This window comes from Austrofundulus limnaeus, unplaced genomic scaffold (genome assembly GCF_001266775.1).
Source record: "Austrofundulus limnaeus strain Quisiro unplaced genomic scaffold, Austrofundulus_limnaeus-1.0 Scaffold822, whole genome shotgun sequence".
In the NCBI taxonomy this organism is placed as follows: domain Eukaryota; kingdom Metazoa; phylum Chordata; class Actinopteri; order Cyprinodontiformes; family Rivulidae; genus Austrofundulus; species Austrofundulus limnaeus.
Window position 1 is genome coordinate 92,533 of NW_013953224.1, and position 6,418 is coordinate 98,950.

Below are 6,418 nucleotides of genomic sequence, written 5' to 3' on the forward strand. Positions count from 1 at the left end.
TCATCCTGAGCACATTGTTGACGTATGCATTACAGAGTTGTAACATGAAGAGTTTACATAAGGTCCACTTGAGACCGTAATATCTTAAATATATTTAGGTCTCAGTAAAATGTCACTCCATATCCAAATGTCCTCTATTGCCTTCTGTTTTGTCTTTTTACTGGGAGCTCCATTGTTAACTTTCATAAATCATTATCCGAACTGTGCCTCCTCTGGACATGTCAGGCCATTCTAACATTACCACCTAGTTGTTCATYTGTAATGTTTTATTGTAATTCCTGGGACTCTTTCTGCACCTTTTTTTAACCACACTTCCAATTTTCTTGGACAGACTTCTTGTAGCATGACTGTACTAGGTGCCTGTCTTTTATTAACTGTACATTTACATGAATAGTTGAACCTAAGTACTTGAGGTCCTATAACTTTGTGCCTTATGCTTCTTGTAATCTCTCTGTTCCACCTGCCCCCTCCCAGTCAGACACATGTACTCTGTCTTACAACAGTTGAATTTCATTTCTCTTCTTTAAGATTTCTGGAGTCCCTGCACACACTACTGTATCCTGGTTTCATAACCAATCTAAGTCACTCTAACTGGGAAAATACATTTTAGTAAAATACTGCTTCAATTTTAGTAAAAAGGAGGGCACAAAAACTTTACCTCGGTTTTTAAATTGCTCTGATATGCCAAATAAAACTGGTGTTATGATAGTGTACAACACATTTTTTAATTGGCATTCTTTCTGATGTGCAATACAGTGGCAGGCAACACAGTAGTTTGGTGTAAAAACTGAACTCCACCATCAGTCTCATCCTGTCCAGTCTTGTTTTTTGTGAAGAAGTAAAAAATCTACAGGGGAAAAAAAATGAAGATGCCAAAAGTGAATGTTTGAAGGTGACGGAGAAACAGAAAGTGCAGGAAAAAGTAATTAGATTTGCGATATTTAGTGTATTGCGGGCTGAACAAAATGGCACAAGAACATGGCAAGTTAAAGCATTTTTAAGGGGAAATATAAATGTAAAATCTAAATACTCCAAAAACTCACCACATGATCTTCCATCTCCCTGTTCTCACCACCATGTCCATATGCCAAAAAACCCTATATCACAACGTAGGGAATATCAATCCACATGTACACACACACACACACACACACACACACACACACACACTCACCGGTTTGTTATTCTGAATAAATGTCAGCTGGACGGGGATCCTGGGAGGAAGCTGTTAGTGTGGAGGAATGTGTCGCAGTGCACCTCCAGTCTGAAACCGGGCCAAGAACCACAGCAGGAACCGCTCGCCAGAAAACATGTGACAGATTGAAAAAATATGTGTGCCAGTGTCATGTAGTGTGTTTTCTGTCTGTACTACACAGAGTACTGTAGTGTCAGTGACATACAGTCATCTGTACTACANCACACACACACACACACACACACACACACACACACGTACATATCACGTACATATATGTATATATTCATATCTGCATGAAATGGTTTGTGGTTATATACTTTTTTTGTGAGAGCTCCTGTCCTGTTAGTGAAGGGCCCTTGGAAATGTCCTTATTCCTTATAGCCTGAAACATACTCGCTCCGACGCTGACGGGTTGACGTGCGGTCATGTTGTTGTTCGGCATTCGCTTTCGCTCAGACCTTTCATAGCTCCAGAGACACCCCGCGCCGAGCTCCTGGGAAACCCCTCCCGCTGCAACACTGCATGGATTTTCATGCCACTACTGCCGACAATGCAGATTAAAAAGTCAGAATCAACACTCACCCAATGTGCTTAACTACATTTGTCCTGATTAAAGCTCCACAATTTTTATCTGTCAGATTCCTCCGTGCACAACATCTGTTTAATCTCCATTCATGAGTTTTTCACGGTTTGACTGTATAAAACTTTGCTTCCTGGTAACATTCGGCTCTGGGAGCGAGTCGTTTTCTTTTTTTTATTTTACTGAGTGGAACCATCCGAGCGCTTTCATCACAAGCAAACACGCCCACGAACTTCAGATGAATGACACATTGCCACTGTAGTGGGAGGGAGTAAAAAGTTCTGTCGGCAGTTTGTGCCAAAGTAGGCGGCCGAGCCGACGCTGCAAACACTGGTGACGTAATTTTCTTCATGAAATTGCGACAACCCATACCGATGTCGGCAGTTCGGAGGGAAAACGAAGAAAGCTTAATTCCCCTGTGTGTGTGTGTACTTGTTTTTACTACAGAGTGAGGACCATTTGCACCATAGTTACTTTCAAAGTAAGGTCTTTGATGCAAAGTTAGGACCTCTGTAATGCACTCATTTTATTTGAAGCTCTGCTGTGCTTTACTAGTTAGCTTTAGATGTATGGTGCAGTGTTGCCAACTTAGTGACTTTGTCACTAGATCTTGCGACTTTTCAGACCCCTCTAGCGACTTTTTTTTCCAAATAGCGACTAGCGACAAATCTAGTGACATTTCCTGGTGTTTTCAGAGACTTTTAGGAGCTTTGGCGACAGCATTTTCCAAGCACTTTTTTCCTTTCCTCTGCAAATGAAGTTAAGACATTGGCTTAGGTTCAGGAGCAGGACCACGCTTCTCACCTGCAGCAATCAGTAGTCGTCCATTTAAACTCGCCTCAACTGGCATCTGCCCTTAGCTCGCTGTCTCGACACGCGTTCGTACCGTGCAAGCGTTTTCAGAAAAGAAAAGAAAGAAAAGACAGAGTTTCTCAACTCACCATGGACGTCCTCTTCCTGGATCCTGATTCCTCCGATTCGGACGATCMCCTTTTCAGCTTCTAACCGCCCCGTAAAGTTCCCCCACCTTACGTCGTCAGGCAGATCCCTTGCTGGCGTGCCCTTTCACAGCCCTACCCACCGCACCTGTCCTCCTCCCAACCTGCATCAACTCCAGCGCCTCCACCCTCCGCCGCTCCTCAGTCCAAGGCCAAGCCCCGCGGCCGCGGGCTGCTCCAATCTACCCCTTCATCCCCACTTCTCCCCAACTTGCTGCACCCACCCGGGCACGGCGTTCCTCATCTGCACCCACAAGCCGTCTCGCTCCCACAGGATGGACCGCAGCGGAGCTCCGAAGTGCGTTGCAGGACAGAGGAATTCCTTTCAACCGCTCATCCTCCAAGTCCACCCTCTTTCAGCTGCTCACCTCAACTCATCTTTAATGTTCCTCTACAGCTCAGCCATCCAAAAATCGGCACCCAGCTACAACGATCCAGCTACAACCYGCTCACCAGACTACTTCCGCCTCCGTCTTCAGCGGAGGCGGTCCATGCCAGCGCCAACAGCTCCYCCTAGTGGGAGTCAGGTCGTATCACCCCCTGTCGTTTCTGTACCTTCTCTTTCTTTACCCTCCTCATCCCAACCTTCCCATGTTGATGCTGTCTTTCAACCCCAGGCCAGTCAGGCCTCACTCATCCCCTCCGTTCATTCATCCCTTCATCCCTTTGTCTCTTTTTCTTCCCTCCCATCTCTTTCTCAACCCTTTTCCACTCCCCTGCCCTTTTCTAGTGAGCACATTCMAGCTCCTCATCCACCTCCTTCAGCCCCCTTTTACACCTCTTGCGCCTTCATTTCTCCCCTTATCCTTCCCCAATCCCCTTCTCCTGACATCCTATGTTCCTTCCCATTATTCTAACCACTACTCTCTATCTACAGCAGTACCCCCACTTCGCCCCCCCTCAACCCTGACTCGCCCCCTCCCCAGTTTCCCCTGCTCTGCGCCAGCAGATTCTGAATGGTAATTATGTTGATTTAGCCTTAMTCCTTCAGCCCTCCCTCAGCCACTCCGGCCTGCCCCGCGAGCTGCTAACCAGCCTGGGGCCCATGCAACTAGGCCACCCCTCAGTCTCCGGTTCCAAGGAACTCACCCCAGCTGAGTTTGCTTTGGCCTTCTCACTCTTCAGGGACACAACTTGTTCCCTTTYCCCCGACCGCCATTCAGAGCTCGACGATTATTTTTCCATCGTGCTCAATATGGCACTCCATTTCGGAGGCACGGCCTTTTACGAGTACCATGTCCTTTTTGCCACTCAGGCAGCAGGTCGGTTAGCCCAGTTTAACCAGGGGAACTTTTGGGGTGCTCTGGACTCAGAGCTCTACTGCCGTGTCTTCGCCGCTCGAGCTTCCATTAGATACAGTCTCTGTGGCGCTCCTTCATACCCTGCCACTGCCTGCACTTTCGTCATGCCCCTCCGTTCTCGGTCCTCCACCACCCGTGGCCCTTCTGTTTTTGAACGTTTGCCTCCTACTRCCCCACCCCCTCCCCGATCTCCAAGTCCCTTCCTGTTCAGCACAGGCCCATTGCTCCTCCCCCGGGGGCATCGACAAACGCGGCCTCCCCATCTTCTACCAAAGCGGACGCATGGTGTAAAACAACTTCAATGACCTGGGCTGCTATGTTTCTAGTTGCAGATTTCTACACACCAGCTCCTTCTGTGGCGGCGCTCACGCCCGGTCCTCCTGTCCCCACAACCCCACCTGACTAGCACGCCACCTGGCCACGCCCATTAAGGTGAGTGCTCTACTCTCCTCCTTAAAACACCATCCTGATCAGGATTTCGTTGAGTTTCTTATTCATGGCTTCACTTTTGGTTTTCACCCGGGTCTAGTGACCCTCCCAGATCGCACCACATACTGCGGCAACCTTCAGTCAGCCCTCTCTGAGCCAGACATAGTTGATACCCTCTTAGCTAAAGAAGTCCAGGATGATTCATGATTGGTCCCTTCAGCCAGCACCCCTTCTCCGTCTTTCGTGTCAGCCCCATTGGCATTGCCACCCGAAAATACTCAGGCAAGAAGAGGCTGATCATTGACTTGTCCGCCCTTCACGGGTCCCACATACCAAGCATTAATAGTCTCATCCCTTTCTCAGACTTTTCCATGCAATACACTACCGTCGACCACGCCATCTGCCTCATTCATCTGGTGGGCAGGGGAGCCTGGCTCTCAAAAGCAGACATTACTAGCGCTCTCAAGGTCTTTCCAATTCACCCAGACTTCTGGCGCTTTTTTGGCATGTATTGGAAGGGCACTTGCTACTTTGCAGTTCGGCTCACCTTCGGCTAACGAAGTAGCCCCAAGATTTTTGATTCACTGTCCGAAGCTCTTTGCTGGATCCTTCTTAATAATTTCAGGCTCCCTTACGTTCTTCACCTTCTGGATGACTTTCTTATCATCACCCCTCCCTCCTCTTCACCTTGCTCAGGGCTCTGCACTCTCACCCATGCCTTTTCAGATCTAGGCGCTCCTCTTTCCAAAGACATCGGTCCTCTTACTTCATTGAAGTTTTTAGGCATCTCCCAAGACTCCTCCTCCTTTCAGGCTTCCCTACCTCCCGAGAAGGTGCATCGCATCACCCTGATCCTCTCTAACTTCATGCTCATAGATTCCTGCACCAAACATCAGCTGTTGTCTCTTCTCAGCCACCTAAATCATGCCATCCGCATCATCCCCCAGGGGAAATATTTCATTTCCCACCTTTTATCCACCGTTGCCAGCGTCCCGTCGCTCCATGGCCGTCTTACCCTTGACGATGCCTGTAGGATGGAAATGAAGCTCTGGCACCATTTTATGTCTTCCTGGAACAGCATCTCTTTCTTTTACAATGATTTTATCTCCCATCCAGACGACATTCAGCTCTACACAGATGCCGCCCCCTCAGTTGGGTTCGTCAGTTTTCACAAAGGCGGATGGTTTGCCTCGACTTGGTCCCCAGAGGTTGACTCCCTGCAACCAGATTCGGCCTCTCCCTCTTCTGCTTTGTATGAGCTGTATCCCGTTGTCATCGCAGCTCTCCTTTGGGGGCATGAATGGTCCCAGCACTCCATCCTCATCCATTCCGATAACACAGCTGTAGTCGAAATGATTAACAAAGGTCGTTCTCATTTCTTATCCATCATGCAACTCATGCGCAGACTTACACTAGTTTCAGCTCAACATCAGTTTCTGCACAGGGCAGCTCACGTTCCAGGCTATCATAACCGCATTGCTGATGTGCTCTCTCATTTCTCCTTCCAGAAATTCAGGGCATTGGCGCCCACAGCAGACCCTCATCTGACACTSTTCCCTCCRTTTTCAGCCACAATCTTCAACTGACTCCGCAGCTTGCCAGCCTCTCCCACGTTTCACAACAAGCCATCCTCAACAGCCTTGCCCCTTGCTCCCTCTCGGCATATCYGACAGGCTGGCTTAGCTTCAAATCATACCACGTAAAGTACAACTTACCTTTTCCCACTCTCCATACCATGTCCATCTGTCATTTCATCACCCATTCACATTCCATTCTTCGAATTTGCATTTCCACCATCTGAACCTACCCTTCAGGTATCATTTTTTTTTTCTTTAAGCTGGCCACAGGCAACTCCTGTCCAGCCCTTAGCCACAGCCACGTACTCATGCTGCTCAAAGGACTTAAAAAACAG

At 48.3% G+C, this 6,418-nt stretch overlaps 1 pseudogene; it reads left to right on the forward strand.

The window, feature by feature from the left end:
- The first annotated feature begins 4,709 nt into the window (after positions 1-4,709).
- Positions 4,710-6,092, forward strand: LOC106532735 (uncharacterized; annotated as a pseudogene).
- The last annotated feature ends 326 nt before the right edge of the window (positions 6,093-6,418 follow it).